Genomic DNA, 21,645 nt, shown 5'->3' on the forward strand with positions numbered 1-21,645 from the left:
GAAGAAGAGAAAAAGAAAGGGACTGAGAAAATATTTGAAGAGATTATAGTTGAAAACTTCCCTAATATGGGAAAGGAAATAGTTAATCAAGTCCTGGAAGCACAGAGAGTCCCACACAGGATAAACCCAAGGAGAAACATGCCAAGACACATATTAATCAAACTATCAAAAATTAAATATAAAGAAAACATATTAAAAGCAACAAGGGAAAAATAACACACAAGGGAATCCCCATAAGGTTAACAGCTGATCTTTCAGCAGAAACTCTGCAAGCCAGAAGGGAGTGGCAGGATATACTTAAAGTGATGAAGGAGAAAAACCTACAACCAAGATTACTCTACCCAGCAAGGATCTCATTCAGATTTGATGGAGAAATTAAAACCTTTACAGACAAGCAAAAGCTGAGAGAGTTCAGCACCACCAAACCAGCTTTACAACAAATGCTAAAGGAACTTCTCTAGGCAAGAAACACAAGAGAAGGAAAACACCTACAATAACAAACCCAAAACATTTAAGAAAATGGGAATAGGAACATACATATCAATAATTACCTTAAATGTAAATGGATTAAATGCTCCCACCAAAAGACACAGACTGGCTGAATGGATACAAAAAGAAGACCCATATATATGCTGTCTACAAGAGACCCACTTCAGACCTAGGGACACATACAGACTGAAAGTGAGGGGATGGAAAAAGATATTCCATGCAAATGGAAATCAAAAGAAAGCTGGAGTAGCAATTCTCATATCAGACAAAACAGACTTTAAAATAAAGACTATTACAAGAGACAAAGAAGGACACTATATAATGATCAAGGGATCGATCCAAGAGGAAGGTATAACAATTGTAAATATTTATGCACCCAACATAGGAGCACCTCAATACATAAGGCAAATACTAACAGCCATAAAAGGGGAAATTGACAGCAACACAATCATAGTAGGGGACTTTAACACCCCACTTTCACCAATGGACAGATCATCCAAAAGGAAAATAAATAAGGAAACACAAGCTTTAAATGATACATTAAACAAGATGGACTTAATTGATATTTATAGGACATTCCACCCAAAAACAACAGAATACCTATTTTTCTCAAGTGCTCATGGAACACTCTCCAGGATAGATCGTATCTTGGGTCACAAATCAAGCCTTGGTAAATTTAAGAAAATTGAAATCGTATCAAGTATCTTTTCCAACCACAACGCTATGAGACTAGATATCAATTACAGGAAAAGATCTGCAAGAATGGAGGCTACACAATACACTACTTAATAACGAAGTGATCACTGAAGAAATCAAAGGGGAAATCAAAAAATACCTACAAACAAATGACAACGGAGACACGACGACCCAAAACCTATGGGAAGCAGCAAAAGCAGTGCTAAGAGGGAAGTTTATAGCAATACAAGCCTACGTCAAGAAACAGGAAACATCTCGAATAAACAACCTAACCTTGCACCTGAAGCAATTAGAGAAAGAAGAACAAAAAAACCCCAAAGCTAGCAGAAGGAAAGAAATCATAAAGATCAAATCAGAAATAAATGAAAAAGAAATGAAGGAAACAATAGCAAAAATCAATGAAACTACAAGCTGGTTCTTTGAGAAGATAAACAAAATTGATAAACCATTAGCCAGACTCATCAAGAGAAAAAGGGAGAAGACTCAAATCAATAGAATTAGAAATGAAAAAGGAGAAGTAACCACTGACACTGCAGAAATACAAACGATCATGAGAGATTACTACAAGCAACTCTATGCCAATAAAATGGACAACCTGGAAGAAATGGACAGATTCTTAGAAATGCACAACCTGCCGAGACTGAACCAGGAAGAAATAGAAAATATGAACAGACCAATCACAAGCACTGAAATTGAAACTGTGATTAAAAATCTTCCAACAAACAAAAGCCCAGGACCAGATGGCTTCACAGGCGAATTCTATCAAACATTTAGAGAAGAGCTAACACCTATCCTTCTCAAACTCTTCCAAAATATTGCAGAGGGAGGAACACTCCCCAACTCATTCTACGAGGCCACCATCACCCTGATAGCAAAACCAGACAAAGATGTCACAAAGAAAGAAAACTACAGGCCAATATAACTGATGAACATAGATGCAAAAATCCTCAACAAAATACTAGCAAACACAATCCAACAGCACATTAAAAGGATTATACACCATGATCAAGTAGGGTTTATCCCAGGAATGCAAGGATTCTTCAATATACGCAAATCAATCAACGTGATACATCATATTAACAAATTGAAGGAGAAAAACCATATGATCATCTCAATAGATGCAGAGAAAGCTTTCGACAAAATTCAACACCCATTTATGATAAAAGCCCTGCAGAAAGTAGGCATAGAGGGAACTTTCCTCAACATAATAAAGGCCATATATGACAAACCCACAGCCAACATTGTCCTCAATGGTGAAAAACTGAAACCATTTCCACTAAGATCAAGAACAAGACAAGGTTGCCCACTCTCACCACTATTATTCAACATAGTTTTGGAAGTGTTAGCCACAGCAATCAGAGAAGAAAAAGAAATAAAAGGAATCCAAATCGGAAAAGAAGAAGTAAAGCTGTCACTGTTTGCAGATGACATGATACTATACATACAGAATCCTAAAGATGCTACCAGAAAACTACTAGAGCTAATCAATGAATCTGGTAAAGTAGCAGGATACAAAATTAATGCACAGAAATCTCTTGCATTCCTATACACTGATGATGAAAAATCTGAAAGTGAAATTAAGAAAACACTCCCGTTTACCATTGCAACAAAAAGAATAAAATATCTAGGAATAAACCTACCTAAGGAGACAAAAGACCTGTATGCAGAAAATTATAGGACACTGATGAAAGAAATTAAAGATGATACAAATAGATGGAGAGATATCCCATGTTCTTCGATTGGAAGAATCAACATTGTGAAAATGACTCTACTACCCAAAGCAATCTACAGATTCAATGCAATCCCTATCAAACTACCACTGGCATTTTTCACAGAACTAGAACAAAAAATTTCACAATTTGTATGGAGACCCAAAAGACCCCGAATAGCCAAAGCAATCTTGAGAACGAAAAATGGAGCTGGAGGAATCAGGCTCCCTGACTTCAGACTATATTACAAAGCTTCAGTAATCAAGACAGTTTGGTACTGGCACAAAAACAGAAATATAGATCAATGGAACAGGATAGAAAGCCCAGAGATAAACCCACGCACATATGGTCACCTTATCTTTGATAAAGGAGGCAAGCATATACAGTGGAGAAAAGACAGCCTCTTCAATAAGTGGTGCTGGGAAAATTGGACAGGTACATGTAAAAGTATGAAATTAGAACACTCCCTGACACCATGCACAAAAATAAACTCAAAATGGATTAAAGACCTAAGTGTAAGGGCAGACACTATCAAACTCTTAGAGGAAAACATAGGCAGAACACTCTATGACATAAATCACAGCAAGATCCTTTTTGACCCAGCTCCTAGAGAAATGGAAATAAAAACACAAATAAACAAATGGGACCTAATGAAACTTAAAAGCTTTTGCACAGCAAAGGAAACCATAAACAAGACCAAAAGACAACCCTCAGAATGGGAGAAAATATTTGCAAATGAAGCAACTGACAAAGGATTAATCTCCAAGATTTACAAGCAGCTCATGCAGCTCAATAACAAAAAAACAAACAACCCAATCCAAAAATGGGCAGAAGACCTAAATAGACATTTCTCCAAAGAAGATATACAGATGGCCAACAGACACATGAAAGAATGCTCAACATCATTAATCATTAGAGAAATGCAAATCAAAACTACAATGAGATATCATCTCACACCAGTCAGAATGGCCATCATCAAAAAATCTAGAAACAATAAATGCTGGAGAGGGTGTGGAGGAAAGGGAACACTCTTGCACTCTTGGTGGGAATGTAAATTGATACAGCCACTATGGAGAACAGTATGGAGGTTCCTTAAAAAACTACAAATAGAACTACCATACGACCCAGCAATCCCACTACTGGGCATATACCCTGAGAAAACCATAGTTCAAAAAGAGTCATGTACCAAAATGTTCACTGCAGCTCTATTTACAATAGCCAGGACATGGAAGCAACCTAAGTGTCCATCATCGGATGAATGGATAAAGAAGATGTGGCACATATATACAATGGAATATTACTCAGCCATAAAAAGAAATGAAATGGAGGTATTTGTAATAAGGTGGATGGAGTTAGAGTCTGTCATACAGAGTGAAGTAAGTCAGAAAGAGAAAAACAAATACAGTATGCTAACATATATATATGGAATCTAAGGGCGAAAAAAAAGGCCATGAAGAACCTAGTGGCAAGACGGGAATAAAGACACAGACCTACTAGAGAATGGACTTGAGGATATGGGGAGGAGGAGGGGTGAGATGTGACAGGGTGAGAGAGTGTCATGGACACACTACCAAATGTAAAATAGATAGCTAGTGGGAAGCAGCCGCATAGCACAGGGAGATCAGCTCTGTGCTTTGTGACCACCTAGAGGGGTGGTATGGGGAGGGTGGGAGGGAGGGAGATGCAAGAGGGAAGAGATATGGGAACATATGTATATGTATAACTGATTCACTGTGTTATAAAGCAGAAACTAACACACAATTGTAAAGCAATTATACTTCAATAAAGATGTTTAAAAAAAAATAATAATAATGGTGGGGAACTTCAATACCCTTCTTTCAATAATGGATAGAAGATCCAGACAGAAAATCACTAAGGAAATAGAAGACTTGAACAACCCAGTAAACCTACTAGACCTACAGACACTCCACACAACAGCAGCCAAATACACATTTTTCTTAAGTGCACATGGAACTTTCTCCAGGATAGACCATAATGTTAAGCTTTAAAATAAGCCTCAATAAATTTTAAAAATTGAAATCATATGAAGTATCTTCTTTGACTACAATGGAACTAGTTAGAAATCAATAACATAAAGAAAATTGGAAAACTCACAAATATGACAATTAAACAGCACATTTTTAATCAACCAATGGGTCAAAAAGGTAATCACAAAGAAAATTAGAAAATATTTTGAGATGAATGAAAATTAATAGGATGCAGCAATAGCAGTGTTCTGAGAGAAATAGCTATAAAGGCCTACATTAAAAAAGAAGAAAAATTCAAATCAGTAACCTAACCTATTTCTATTACAAATAGAAATACAAAAGCAGACCTAACCCAAAGCTAGTGGAAGGAAGGAAATAATAAATATTACAGTAGATATAAATGAAATGGAGATTAGAAATACAATATAGAGAACCAATAAAACCAGAAGTTGGTTTTTTAAAAGATTTACAAATGTTGAAAAGTCTTTAGCTAGATTGACTAAGAAAAAATAGAGAAGATGCAAATAACTAAAATCAGAAGTTAAAAAGGTGACATTACTGCTAATCTTAGAGAAATAAAAAAAATTATAAGAGAAAACTAAGAACGATTGTACACCAAAAATAGATAACCTAGACAAAATGGAAAAATTTGTAGAAATTGCCAAAACTGACTCAAGAAGAAGTAGAAAATATAAACAGACTTATAAAAGTAAAGAAATTGAATCAGTAATCACAAACCTCCAAACAAAGAAAAGTCTAGTACCAGATGGCTTTACTGGTGACATCTACCAAATATTTAAATAAGGATTATCACAAATCCTTCTCAAAATCTTCCAAAAAATATGAGGGGGGTGGGGAATATTTCCTAATTCACTTTAAAAGGCCAGCAAAGACACCACAAGAAAAGAAAAATAATCAACATTTCTTATTAACATAGATGCAAATTTCCTCAATAAAACACTAGTAAATGGAATACAACAACATGTAAAAAGGATTACAACCATGGCCAAATGGTACTTATCCCCGTAATGCAAGGGTTGTTTAACATAAGAAAGTCAATTGATGCCATATACCACAGTAATATAACAAAGAAAAACACAGATGATTATGTAAATTGATGTGGAAAAAGCACCCGACAAAATTCAACACATTTTCATGATTAAAAAAAAAAAACAACTCAGAAAATTAGGAATAGAGGAAAACTTACTCTATATGATAAAGGACATTTTTTTAAAGCCCACAGAGAACATCATACTCAACAGTAAAAGACTGAAAGTTCCCCTGTAACATCAGGGACAAGGCAAGGATGCCCACTTTCACACCATTGATAGTCAACATTTTACTGAAAGTTCTACCCAGAGAAATTAGACAAGAAAAAGAAGTAAAAGGCACCCAAATTTGGAAAAAGAATTTTATTTCTATTTTTAGATGACATGATTCTATATATTGAAAATCCCAAAGAATTTTTACAAAACTAACTAGAGCTAATAAATTCAGCAAAATTACAGTTTATAAAATCAAACAAAAACGAAAACAAAAGACTCCATTTTGTTTGTATACACTTGCAATCAACAATCCAAAAAAAGAAATTGTAAAAAAATAAAATTCAATTTACATTAGTATCCAAAAGAATAAAATGGTGAAGGATAAATTTAACCAAGGAAGTAAAAGATTTGTATACAGATAACTAAAAAAAACAAAAAAATTGCTAAAAGAAATTAAGAAAGATGTAAATAAGTGGAAAGCATCCTGCATTCATGGATTGGAAAATTTAATAGTTAAGATGATAATACTACCCAAAGAGATCTACAGATTAAATACAATCCTTATCAAAATTTCAATGGCCATAGATTATTACATATGACACCAAAACCATTCATGACAAAAAAAAAAAAAAAAAAAAGAAAAAGAATTGGACTTCATAAAAAATAAAAATAAAAAATAAACAAGGCTAGGTCTGGCAGACAAGATGGTGTTTCAGCCAGAAATAGGAGACTGACAGAGTGCTGTTGTTTTTGTTGTTGAGATACCTCTAAAGAGCTACATGTGTAATGGAGGCTAAAGGAGGGTAGAGGACAGACATTCTAGTTTGAGAAAAATTTCAAAGCGTCAAAAGTTTGTAAGAGGGATGGGTTAGTTTTATAGACTGAGGGGGTATAGGAATTCTCAGTGTGCATATGCTTTCTGCAAACTTGAGGTATGAAATGAATTCTTCATAGCTGTGGTAGGCAGAATAATGTTTCCCCAATTAAAAAAGATGCCCATGCCCTAACTGTGGGGACCTATGAATATATTACCCTATATGGCAAAAGGGACTTTGTAGATATGATTAGAGTTAAGGACTTTGAGATGTGGAGATTATCCTGGGTTATCCAAGATAATCTAATGACATGATGCCTTAGAAGAGAGAGACCAGCATAAGAAGAATTCATGCCGCCATTGCTGACTTTGAAGATGGAGGGAGGAGCCATGCGCCGAGGAATGTAGGTGATTTCTAGAAGCTTAGAGAGCACAGAATGGATTCTCCCCTAAATCGTCCAGAAAGGCGTGCAGTGCTCCCCACACCTTGATTTTAGCCTTGCGAGACCCATGTGAACAGAGCTGTAAGATCACAAATCTGTACTGTATTAAGTCGGTGGCAATTTGCTGTGGCAGCGATAAAAATGAACACAATAGTTTTGGGTTACTAACATACATAGATACATATCTATATTGAAATTGTGTGTGCCTGTGTGTGTTTAGGTATGACTAGAAATGCTAATTGCCTGGTCACTCATACAGTAAGTAGGGAGCAAGTCATTGGTGACTAGCACAGAAAGGGAATCTCCCCTCCTGCTCAATCTATCCTATGCATTATCTCATTTAATACTCCTGAAAACATGCAAGGAAGTTGCATTATTCCAATTTTAGTAATGAAGAAATAAAGAGATGTTATTTGCCCAGTGTTACAATCTAGTAAATAACAGATTTTTCTGTTTCCAAATTCTTTCTGATTCTTCTCTACCAGAACTGCCCTCTGAGGAAGGTCAGAGGGAGGTAACGGTGGCTAAATCTGATGTGATTGTGCCTTGTATTCGGCATATACTCACAGCAAGCAAGGAATCATCATAAGCTGATGGACAGGGTTTCTCTAGTGCTTTAGACATGCCCTCTTTTTCCACCCTCCAAACCATCAACTTCACAAATCCTCAGCACAATGCTAAGCTCTCAAAACAAGTAACTAAGGCAAAAACCAGGGATGGCCTCTTTCTTCAAGAGGCTCACAAGTATTTGGAGAGACAAGAGAGAAAGAAACTTGAAGAATGTAATTAAGCACTAAGTTATACAGAGCTAGAGGTTCCTAGAAGGCAGAACCAGTGGGACCAGTGGGATATCAGTGTTGTCCACACAAACAGGGAAGGATTTGGCCAGACTCAACAGTGGAGCTGAACCTCCAGATGCCTCAGCCCATCCTGCACCATGTCTGAGGGCCAGATGGACACCAGACTCTTGCTGGGTGCCAGGAGACACCACTTTGCCCTCAAGCCTCTCACAACTGTGGTACGAGGTTGAGACCAACTTTGTGTTGGGATTTGTTATGTGCACATCAAAGAATTTAGATAAAAATTGGGGAGGAGAGAGTAGGATCAATCCTGATGGTGTAGGGTAGGTTCATCAGACTCAATATCATGCCACAATGTGTTGTTTAATTTACTTATTTTATTTATTTAGTTTTGGCTGCGTTGGGTCTTTGTTTCTGCACGCAGGTTTCTCTAGTTGCGACGAGTGGGGGCTGCTCTTAGTTGCGGTGCGTGGCCTTCTCATTGCGGTGGCTTCTCTTGTTGTGGAGCGTGGGCTCTAGGCGCGCGGGCTTCAGTAGTTGTGGCGCACGGGCTTAGTTGCTCCACGGCATGTGGGATCTTCCTGGATCAGGGTTCGAACCTGTGTCCCCTGCATTGGCAGGCAGATTCTTAACCACTGCACCACCAGGGAAGCCCCTGTTGTTTGTTTTTTAATAGGTTTGTGTCTGCAGTAATTCAAACTTAGGTAGTTTCATGTGTTGTTCGAAAGACACTGTCTTGCCAATTTGTATGTAAGATGAACCCCAGAGGCGGGCACCCCTGGAGTTCCAATGACTGGGAAGTGCCGAGTATTGGTAGAAATGAAGGGAACTGGCTAGCGTTTATGCCATTTGAGTTTCACTATAGTATATGGAGGATCGTTCTTTGATGAAATGAAATACATTTTGAATGTATTCATTTATAAACTCCTTTGTACAAAAATTCAGACACACACACACTGCATTTTACTCACCTAACTTGTACTGGGTGTATTCTGCGTTCTGATCTGAGAGTAGTTAATTTACAGTGAAATGCGTTTCAGAAAATAGGTCTCTTCGTGCCTTGTGGCCCTTGTAGACTTTGATGACTATCTCTTGACTGATGCACATGCTGCTGTATTTTTCCCAGGGGAACTGACTTTGTTTCTCTGGCTGTTAACTCTTTTTTTTACACAGCATAGACATCTATATCTCTGCCCTCTTTCCCTTGGAAGAGTTTCACCAAAATACAGCTCTAGCTCATCCTTGTTTCTCTTTCTTTTTTTTCTTACCCTGCAAAAAACCTGTTGCCCAGGAAGCTTTGCCTGCCCTCCTGAGCAGCCTTCCCCCCTCACTCTGAGAGCCACCAGACCCAGACTCCAGCACTTCCATCAAGATGGAAGGTGCCCGTGCTGTGGGGTATTCCACATGGGCAGCTAGCCTACTTAAGCCCTTTATCTGGAAAGCCTAATTTGCAGAAGAATTCTCAGATCAGTCACCACTTAAACAGTTTATAGGCAGCCAGAGCCAGGAGGGGTTAAGAACAATCTTTGAAGTGGGCTTGGATACAGAAAAGGATTAAAAAAAAAAAAAAAAAACTGAAATATTTTGAAGGTGTTTAAGTTTGCTTATTACATGTCTTTTTCTTCAAGGTAACTGCTTGATATATGGTTGAAATTCTGAAATGATGCCAATTGAAATGTAAAATAATCAGAACTTCCTGCCCCATTCTTATTTGAATAAACCTTATTACACACTGCTTTTACCCGTGACTGGGTTATTGCAGCATGGAGTCGATATCATTCACATGATTTAGATTAAATTACAGCAGCACGGGTCTCTTTCCTTTCTTTTCTCTCTCCTGAATATAAACTCACTATGATTTTCCTTTGGCTGGCATTTGCTCCTTTGACTTTCCCCCATATTCATGAGATCGTGTATGCTCCAAACACATAACATTATCAACTTTAAGGGCTGCAACTGATTGAATATTTTGACACATATACCTCTCTAATTCCTGAAGCCATATGGACGTGCAGGATGCCATATGGAATAAAGTACTCTGCCTCATGAAATGATCCAAAAGCATTTTTTTTTTATTAGCGGTTATTTCCTTGAACTGAAAACTGATTAGATTTTGAATATTCCATCACTGGCAATAGTAATCTAGCCAACTATATATTCTTAGCAGCATCTTTAGTGATGGAAGTATATTGCTGAAGCAGAAGTCCTTGATGGGGGTCAACCGCATTTAAAAAAATATCAGGGAACAGGCTACTTCTATATTCTTTGTATGTCCCTTAGGACTCCCCGCAGAAAACAACAGAAAAGCCTCAATTAGCTGTCTTAACAATGTGGAAAATGTAATCTTTTTGTATAAGGAGAAGTCACTGGTATCAAAGTGAAAGGGTTGGTTGGTCAGAGGTTCAGTGATGTCACCAGGAACCGGCGCTCTTTCCGTCTTTGCACTGGATTCCCCTGGCATTTCAGCTCCACTCTCCAGCTGGCGGCCCTGATGGTTGTGAAATGGTTATATCAACCTGGACATGACAACCGCACACAACAGTGTCCAGTGGAAGCAGATAAAAAAATCTCTTCCTGACGATCACTTTTATAAGAAGAAATCCTTTCTCAGGAATAATTCAGCAGATACTCCCTCACGACTCTTCTGAGTTGTCACATGCTGGCTTCAGAACGAAGCGTATGTAAGGAAAATGAGATTTCTGTGACTGGCCTAGTGAAGCTTGTGGCTGTAGGAAAAAGACAGAGACCCTGAATCAAAGCAGTGCGCTCTGAGAAAGGAAGACAGAGGCAGGGGCCACATGGAGAGCCTTGCTATACTCTTATATTTCTTTATATTAAGAAAATTAACATGGTCAGACCACCTCCACAAAAACCTGCTGGGTAAATTCTTTAACATGGAGTAAATGAATGGAATTACCCCCAAAGACCATTAGATAAATAGTTTATTGAAATCTGAGACAGTTCAGCCATGGATATTCATTGAAATTGACTTTTCCAGGGCTACAATATCTATTTCTTAGAGAATATTTTACTGAAAATAAAGGATATGTAGAATTGGTTTTCTTCTTCTTTGCCAAATGGCTGTATGGGTGTTTTCAAATCACTAATCTCTAATCTGCAATTCTTTTTCTATTTATAGAATGTGGTGCTTTTTGAATATCTTCTATGAGGTACGAAAGATGGTAAAGTGAGATGAAGGGCATCCATCAGGCACTCAGAACTGGGGCTTCTTTTGGCAGGTCAGGCCCCAGACCTTCCACGTGGCTTGAGCCAATAAATCCCTTGTCCACTGGAATACTGAGTCCACACGGTGGCTCCTTGAACAGAATTCTGAACTCTTTTTTTTTTTTTTTTTTTAACATTTGCAGAAAATTTGAACTGGCCTATCTCACTGAGGAGCAATGATGGGCCTGAAGTTTGGAATCCCTAATCTATACAAGCTCATTCTCTGACTCACGGTGTGAACTACAACGGCTTACACGAAGAGGGACTCAGAGACTGTATCCCCAAGGCAGGGGTGGGTGAAAATGGTACTCGGTGATTTCTGAACTCAAATTCAGCTCTATGGTTCTGTGATTCTCATTTGAGTGAAAATAAAATGTCCCAAAATGTCAAATGGAAGCAAATCATGGTGCCCAGCCAAAGCTCAAAGCCACAGGTAATCACTGAGTAATGCTTTGACTATAGCTTCTGTGCAAATATGGGCATAGAAGTCAAAGTTTCTGTAAACTACACTTCACAATTAATAGATTCTAACCCAGAATGGATTTCTCAGACTCTACTTGCCTCAAATGTTAAAAAAATTATTTTGTTTGTTTGTTATATACAAAATATGACTTTATTTTTGGCTACAAAGTATTCTCTAGTAAGAAATCTAGGTTTTAGAGGTGAATGTACAAAAAAATTGGAAGTCACTAAAGTTTAGCTTTCCTTGTCTAAGACTAAATTACACTTCTACCCCTAAAATCTAAGGTAACAAAGAATATTTTGTGTCAATAGTATGTAGGAGAAAATAAGTTGTAATGTTTACAACTTGTTTATATGTCATCTACTCTCATTTTTTTTGTTCACGATTCATTTTCGTTCATCTTCATATTATGTATTGAAATTCTTTTATCCCATTAACACCCTTTCTTTCAGAAATCTGTAAATGAACATAATTAAGAAACATTTTTTTAAGCGCTAGCTTCTGAAATATTCATTATTAACCTGCTGGCTACACTTGTCCCTTTTTATATTTATATAATTAATTAAGTATCTCATTCTGATATATACATTTTCAAATAATTCATTAATACGATTCAGGTTTTGACTTGTCTACTTCTTCTTTCTGCATTTAAAGGAAATGTTTTTTGTTCAGCATTTCTCTCACCTTTTAATTTTCTAGTAGAGTTGAAACACTTGAAGACAGTGAAAGTTGAACCATTTTTCTATTTTGCTGAGAAAAGAACATGACAATATATTTAAAGAACTTGAGGAAAGGAGTAGCACTAAATATAAATGGTGGAAACATAGAAGATGCATGGCCCAGATATTAATTCTGGGGAATTCATGGGGTCAGGTTAGTGCCAGATCCAAATAATCTAAGACTGCTGCTTTTAAATAGTATTTGAATTCAAATTTTGGTTGATGAGTCCCATCCTGCAGTTTTTCACAGATGATTTAATATAAATAATCCTTGTACAGTTTCCAAGTTCTAATTTTCTATATTAGAAAAAAACTGGGCCCGGGCTAGTAATGAAGCCATGTCTGGCTCAGAGGATGAGCCAGCATCATTCAGTGAGCTGAGAAAATTTAGCATCAGGATACTCAGCACCTATAAACCATCTTACATTGTCTAGAGTCACCAAGGAAGAACCCCGATGATATTACAATTGTTTTTAGCGACAAATTAGTGGCTTTCGGTACTTTCATCCAACTGAAAATAATGTTAACACAGGAAAAAAGGAAGTAGAGAACTTGGCACCACTTAAAGTGTTTCCAGACCTTGAGTCTTCTTTAAATGACTAAATTACTCTGGAAGATTCATTTCATGCTTGTTTACTCTGCGAAAGCCCTTCACTGGATGGCTAAGAAAAATTAAAATCGGGAATGGTCATGGTGCTGCTAAAAGCCACAGCTGATTTTCCTGAATAGGAATTTCCATCTATACAAAAGTCAGTGAAGTTTTACACAGATTTGCTGATTCTAGCAAATTATGCTGCCAGATTGGGCCTGAGAATAGTTGTCAGAGAACAATCTGAAGGTACCCATGGAAGTCAGCTAGACGCCTTGTTCAAAACGTCAAAGAACTACATTGACACTACACTACATTGAGCCTTGATATTGTGTATCTATTGTGCCTCAAAAATAATACTTACAATTTTTAAAAATTGTATATGTCTAAAAATGCTTGGACGGAATTTACACTCTCCTCCCTTATTCCAGCCATTTATTTAACAAATAAGTCACACCCTGAACGCATACCCTGTGCCAGACACTAACGTCCCAGTTGGGGAAGACAAGCGAGCGAAAAATAAAGGAATGACGTCAGATATTATGTTTGCTTATTTGTTTTTCTCGTGTGGGTGTATCAGCCCCAATTGTGTGGCTGGCCTTTGGACAAGGTGACAGAAGAGATGACATTTAAGCTCAATCTTGAATGACAAAAATGAATAAGCCAGTGGTATATCTAGACAAAGGGTTTTCCAAGAGAGGAAACGGCTGGTACAAAGTCCCAAAGACTGAAAAAAAAAAAAAGTTAGTGTGTTCAAAGGCAGTAAGAAAACCGTGTGGAGTGAAGCTTGTACTTGGGTGAGGGTCAGGGAGGGAAATAGTGTAGGAGATAAAGGAAAAGAATGAGTCAGAATCCAGGTCAGTAGAACCTGTAAGCTTTGCAGAAGACTTGGCTATAATTCTAAGTGTGATGGTGAGCTGCAGGAAGTGGCAGGTATGAGAATGGGTCATGAATTTTAAAATCCTTCTGCCTTTACAGGGAAAATGAATTACAGAGGAATCAAAAAAGGGGGTCAATTACAAGGCTATTGCCTATTACTCAGGCAAGAAATAATGGTGTCTAGGATGCAGGAGGTAGAAATAGATTGACAAGATATAGATTCAGGGTATATCCTGAAGATACTTTAGAAAGGACTGCTGAGGAGTTGGATATGGAGAAATGTGGGGAGGGGAGGGTCATGCCTGATGGGGGGCTTTGGCTGGAGAACTTGCTTGTGAGGTGGTGCAGGTAACTGCCCTGGGGGACACTGAGCTGTAGGAGGGTGTGGGGAGTGAGGACTCAGGATCTCTCCCTTGTATATACCAAGTCTGACGTGTAAATTAGGCATCAGAATAGATACTTAATAGTTGATACTCTGGAGACCTAAAGAATTTAGGTGTGGAATTTTAAGTTTGGAAGTTATCGATATTTAGAGAGAATGTACACTCATGGAACTGCTTGAAGGTACCTAGAACACCAAGTGTAAGTTCTCAACACATTGGTATCCATTGGGGAGGAAGAAAGCAGGAACAAAGGCTAATACAGACTGACCTGGGATCTAGGGGGTAATTAGCCCTAGATCTATGCATTAAAAGCAAATGCACACTTTTCAAATTTTAGGACATATTGACTGTTACAGAACTTACATCCAAAATAATGCCATCTAAATAGTTTTAGTGCATGTGTGTAGGGGTGCGTGTACATGTGTGTGTGTGTCCCATAACGCAAAGTCCACACTTCAATATAATGAAATGTATTAATAAGAACAGGAACCATGTCTGTTTTACTTATTATTTTATCCTGGTACTTAGCAGAGTAAATGGTACATACTAGGTGCTCCATGTGAATGAATGAATGAATGAAACCAGAAAATCTAGCTTTGTTGACAAAATCATCTTGGAGCGTTTATGTATCTTGTATGCAGTTCTGAGCTTGCAAAACCTTAGCGTCAAAGACCCTTCTCTTACTCAACAACCCTCCGTGTGCTGAGTGTTTCTGTCACCTCTGACGGCCTCTCTGAAGGGCCATGCAGCCTTGCAGCCTTCTCCCACAGCTGGGAGCCTGATTCTGTACTGAAGACATGTCAGGGACACTCTCCATATCCACCATAGAACCTCTTCCCTCTAGGTCACTAACAGTTTCACTTCCTCTCTTCGAAAGGAAATTACTAGGTAAGATTTTCCAATTTGGTGCATTATTAATATTTCCCACCAGCATATAAACCTATCTACCACATATTTACCACAATTCCGGTCTTTAAAAGAGAAAACAAAACCTCTCCCTTGAATCCGGACTCCCTGCAGTACACAGGGTAGGTGACTGGATGAGTGGAAGCACCCTGTCCAAGGATCCACCTGGGAAAACTCCTTTCTTCCCCCCTCAGCTCACCTTGGGCACATCTGGGACTCACGCTGACTGGTACTCAGGTGGCCGGCAAGAGTCCTGCCATACCAGTTTGTTAAAATACAGAACTGAATTACTTTCATCCAGATGTAAAGAACCACTGCCCTGAGCCTCCCAAAATAGCCATCCCCGAGCCTTCATATCTCCCCAAGATACAGCAACTAAAGTGTTAAACTCTGCAGCTCTGTGGTCAGTGTTCAGCCAGGTTGATCTGACTGGAAAATGCACCTTTTGGGGATACACCCCTGGACGTCTGACATTCAAACTTGGGTGAGAGTGTAAGAGGTAGTTTATATTTGAAATATTACCTAAGCTCAAATTCTTTTTTATTTGTTTAAGTAAGATAAATAGACAGGAATTAATGATCGTCTTCTCTCCCTGAAGCCCACTTTAAGAGCTCTGGACTTAACCAGTATCTAAGGTTTCTTTGAGATTACAAAAAAGAAATCTTCTGGGATCTTATAATCCACAAAGGAAACTCTTCAAATTCAAAATTACATTTATAGTGTTTCATATGTAAAATTCCATTTTACAATTTTTTAGAAATATAGCTGTTCTAAGTATATCCACTGATACTCTTGTGTGCACAAATTTTGTTCGTATCAACAGATATAAGGGAACTAAAACATGATGTATAAATTCAAATCCAGTATTCATTGCTTAGCCTTGTCAACTTGGTAACAGGACACTCAAGGTCACATGATTAAGGGTAATTCTGAGTATGTGAATTCTTCAGCTGTTGATCATATTTACACATGTGGACTTTCTATTTGGCTGCATACTCTGTGGGCAATTTTTCTACTTCTGTTGAATTAACTTAATAATGTCACTGCTTGAAATAGCCTAGGATGTAGAAAAATGTCAATGATTTTCAAAAATGTCACCTTTCCAATGTAGAGAATGGTATTTTGTTTTCTTTAAAAAAAAAGTAACAAAAATAAAGCATTTGTATTAAAATATTCTCTGTGAAGGCACCTAGGAATCTGTGTGTTACACACGGGTAGAAACTAATTGATCTTCAAGTGGGCTTGTTGGCCTTACCCAAATGAGCAGAAATAGGTTGGACCATCAAAACTTTGGGGTGGTTGTTTTTGACTTGGGTATGGCAGCATGAATAAAACCCTCCCAGAAGGAACTCATTATATTTAGAACTTTCTCTTTTCAGGTATGGGACAAAACCTGGAGTTTATTGAAGGCCATCAAATCTTCCGGTTTCTAAAGGGACTGAGAAGATAAGCTAATTTTGAACTCAAGACAGAGACCATTTTGGTGCATCCTACTGAATTCTGTTGTTATGAGAGAGGATTGGTAAAGAGCATACATGTTTCTTTCTGTGCAAACACATTTGAGATTCAGAAAAGTAAAAGCCCCAGATCAAATACAAACCCCTATCAAACTAGCCCTAAAAGCACTAAGGACATCAAAAGCAATGTCTGGCCCGCACATCAAAACAAAACAAAAATCAAATAAAATCCTCCATACCTAGTGAGGGTCTGTTTTAATGAAAGAAATCATACACACCGCTGTGAATTACACAAATTCTGGGGTAAATGCATTGAAAATTTGCATTTTAACTGCCATTTTGATATCCATAAGCTAATGGAGAAGAAGAAAGAATGGAGTGGTACCATGCACACATCTGCAAAAGGGAAGCTGGAGAAAAAAAGTCAAAACCACAGAATAAAAAAAAACAAAAAACAAAGAATAACAGAGAATGTATTTTCCAGGTAATTTTTTGCAGTATTACACTTGGTCCTTCCAACTATCTCAAGTATCAGGTATTACTATGGGCCCCATTTTTTTAAGGTTTATAGAAACTAAATATATTGTCAGGGGTCAAACTGGCATGGACCAGGGACTGAAATCCAGATTCATCAATGCAGAGTTTATGCGTTGAATCAGGATTCCACAAAGAAAGAAAGATGTTCCTGTGAGCACTTGTGCTGGCACTTTACATAGTGTCTCTTGTTTAATCTCCACATTAATTTTTCTCCACGTGGTTGGAAGTTAAGTATATGTTGAAAGAATAAATGTAGTCATGAAAAGTGACTGCATCTTATTCCTGGGCCAATGCTGGAAGGACAGAAGGAAACAGCAACAAAAGGCAGAAACCAGAGATCAGACCCAGGGTTACTGGGATAAATGTAACATCACCACACACAGCCCTGGAGAACATCAATTCTACCATATATGGGACACATGTTAGAACATTTTTAAAGGACAGGATTACCCCAGCAGGCATGAAGACTTGGGGAACATCCAGACATCTGGGTTTTAAAAAATGAGTTAAGAAAAGTTGAGGAACATTTGACATAGGCCCTTCAGTCCCTCAAAGGTATTGCAATAACTGTGGTTCTGTTTTCTTTGACATATAAAGTATTTTCTACTAATAAGTTTAACTGGGATTAACTCAAGAAGTATTACCCTAGATTTAAGAATAACACACTTTTTAGTATAGCAGAGAAAATGTAGAAAAATAGTATCTCTTAGTCGCTTTACTGGGAAAGCAATTATAATATCATTGCATGAGTTAATTTTGGACTTTGGGACGCCATCTGGCCTCATTTATGTACCTCATGATCTCCTACTAATTGTATCAGTGAGGCTGCACTGGGTTGCAAGTAACAAGAAACCCGAGTAGAATAAGCTGAACATCCAGGAGCTTATTTCTCTCCAGGAGAAGAGGTCAGTGGAAGGGAGAGAAGGCACAGGTCTCTCGGCTTCATGATGCCATCGGGACCCAAAAGCAAACGGGTGGCTGCATTTCCAGCATTCCACGCAAGTCCAAGGTCAAAAGGAGGAGTGAAGAAGACAAGAGGATTTTGCCTCCAGCAACTCTGTCTTTTCATTCAGGAAAGAAACTTCCTCTCCTCCCACCCGTCTCCTGTCTCACACTCCGCCCCCGACCCCCTAGTAGACTTCGCCTTTAGGTCTCATTGACTGCACTGAGTATATATGGACATATGCTCCCTCTTTAACCAGTAGTTGGCCAGTGGGAGGGAGATTGGAGGAACTGATTGATATTCATCAGTGTTCATCTCTGGTCTGGGCTGGAAGGTCTGCTCACCCTGACTTCAAGTGTTCTCAACCAGATGCCTGGCAATGAAAAGTTCCACTGGCGGGGAAGCCTGAGGGTGGGATGGGGTAGATGGCTGCTGAGTAACCACTAAGCTTCTGCACACCAACGGCAGAAATTTTATTTCACAAGGTGTAGAGGCTTGATTGAAATTAGTGCGTTTCGTTATCCAAAGAGAGTCCAACAAAAATTCATTTTAAAACCTCTATATTTACCTTTACAAATAAAACATAGACTGGGACCACACATATTGAAGGTAATTGAGAGAAAAATGTGATTTAGGACTTGTGATTCTATTTCCTTTAAAATTAAATGATGCATATTTCAGGCCAACACATTTTAATCTGCGGTTTGGAAATGCGCAAAGTGGACCTTATACTAAGCAAATGGAATGATTAACATAACTACTATACATGCTGCTTTCTATTTCTAGTGAAACATCACTTTTCTTCCATGTTATCACTGCTGCACCATTATTTCAAAAGGCCATGAACTGTAACAACATATTTTTGAAAATAAAACCCTAGACGGCAATCCCAGTGTGTAAATGTACTCATTATATATAATGAAATGTTAAATTCCTAAAAGGCAACTATAATTAAATGGAGGAGGGAGAAACCACACTGTTAGATTGCATTTATTTGTTATATACTCAATAAGACACCATTATTTGTTTAATGTTTTAAAGATTTGATGAATGTTTTATTATCCTTATTATAAACAACAAAAATGGTAACATCAGAGGATAGATGTTAAGGAAAGGGGAGAATATTTCAAATAGGCTGAGTTTAAAAAAAGAAAAAAACCCTGCTATTTACAACTTAATCATTTCAATTCTGTGACATTAATAATTTATCAGACCCTGCAGCCTGGGGGGCAGTTCAATATGTGTAATTTATCTTGTGGAATCACTGCTGATGGTCAGTTAACCTAATATGTCCTGAGTGACTCAGCTTGTTAGAAGATAATTTAGTAACCATCCAGCAGTTGGCTCCCTTAGAAACTCCATCATCTGCCATCCTCCGCTTCAAGTGCCAAGACAGTCATGGGAAAAGAGGTGAGGGCTTAGATTAAGTACGAGATTGTACGCAGGTAGCTCTTACACAAATACTCAGTGGCAGTGCCAGATGTTCCCCGATAGCAGCATACCAAGAAGGCACAGTTACAGAGCTCTGTTAGGGTAACATGTTTTTATTCTTAAACTATGCAAAAACATCTCATTCTCTCAAGACGAAAGCTGACTTGTTTTTATAATTTGAGAGCCCTCAGTTTCATAGCATTTCATGTGGTATTTATTGTGGGCATCAATCAGAAAGTGTCCCTTTCGATTTAGAATTTGCATGTATATCAGGATCAGAATTTTCTCATAATATCAAATTAAAAGGCAGGGGAGGGGTGGTCTCCAGGTTTCACCAGTAGCCTTTGAGGCATGACAGCTATCAGGGAGAGACTTAAGAAGGAGGAAAAAACCAAATCCAAAACCAAAATCAACAATTTAGAGTTTGGGATCCCTTAAAAAGAAAACAAAACGAACAAACAAACAAACAAAATACCCCTTTGTAAAATAATGAGTTTTCGACCTTGGTAATGAGTTAGCCATTAAGCAATTTTACTACTAAGGAAGCTGGTTACTTTCGTTCCATAGCACAAGAAATGTGAGGAAGCCATTATCTGAAAGGACATCTTTCCTAGACCAAGATAAGGATCTTGGTCTGCCTTAATCTGCCACCAGAAATCACAGCTCGTGATTATTGCTCAGCCTTAGCTAAACATCAGCTGCAAATAACAGATCATGACATCATGCAGCAGGTTATCTGGGCTGGGTTTTACCTAATAGTCTGAAGAAAGCACTAATCTTTCCCTTCGCTCCTGAACGCCGTGGCTGGTCTGGGTCCCTTCTCTCTGGCATGTCTGCAGGATAAGAGGCAACGCATCCTTTTCACTCCAATCTTTCCCACACTGCTGTAGCAAAGGGGATTGTGCACCCTGATGGCTTGATTGGTTGCAAGCGTAAACTAACTGGGAAAATCCTGAATGGATTTTTCTTCCCCCCTTAATCCTTGAGCCAGCTCATTCACATGCACGTGTTTTTAATTTCAGAAAACTGCTACGTTTTGTTCTTAGAAGCGAGGGTGTCACAGAAACCATGAATAGTTACTAAGTCATGAAACTTGTCATTCTCTCAAATGCATCCATCGTTTCTCTTCCCACCATAGACCTGTCCTGCTTTTAAAGTAGAGACGCTGGTCTGCAGATTTGTCGAGGCTTAAGAAAAAATGTGGACTCACATTATGTCTCTCTTGATTCAATTGCTCATGATTTGGAACCTAGGCATATAGCAACATTTTTATCGTCACGGAAAAAAAAAGTTTTAAATGCATTGCAGTCCTTATAACTGATATTTTGTTGATGATTTGGAAAATCTCTTTGGAATCATTCCATACGTTTCAAAGAAAACCTCATGCCAGAGGAGGAGAAGAACGAGAATCTAGGCATGAAGGAGTTATTGAGGAGAAAGGATATGGTGGAACAGGGGAGAAATGTGTGAAATACAAACAAAAAAGACCAGAATTGATTCAGTGAAGAATGAATTGAATTAAAGCCTCAGCGAGAGCCCACAGCCGGGCAGCCCTCCACGTGTAAGAATCTTGCCAGTGAACTTTGCAAGTCTCTAAAGTAAGAACGGAGATATAAATGCCCACCAGGAACCAGACACAAGGAAAACACTTTTTTTTTTTAATCCAGAAAAAGAAAGAAATGATATATTTAACACACACCGACCGTCTAGATGGTGCGAGCTGCGTTCAAAAGCTCATCTCTCAAATCAAAACCATGCTTTGCTTGGACTCTGCAGATCAAACAAAGCTGTTGGAAGATAATTATGCTCTAATCCATCTGCGGTCTCCTTGTAGGTGTTTGGGAAAGCGAACTCAATATTCAACGGAGCAACTTCTCTAACACTTTGGGTCACCAGGATTGCCGGCTCG

General features: G+C 38.2%; 1 protein-coding gene across 6 annotated transcripts in view; it reads right to left on the reverse strand.

Moving 5' to 3' along the window:
• The window catches only part of TMEM182 (transmembrane protein 182), a 390,855-nt gene that overhangs the window by 119,120 nt on the left and 250,090 nt on the right, over positions 1-21,645 (reverse strand). The gene's annotated exons all lie outside the window — the stretch shown is intronic.

This window comes from Balaenoptera acutorostrata, chromosome 12 (assembly GCF_949987535.1).
Source record: "Balaenoptera acutorostrata chromosome 12, mBalAcu1.1, whole genome shotgun sequence".
Taxonomy (NCBI): domain Eukaryota; kingdom Metazoa; phylum Chordata; class Mammalia; order Artiodactyla; family Balaenopteridae; genus Balaenoptera; species Balaenoptera acutorostrata.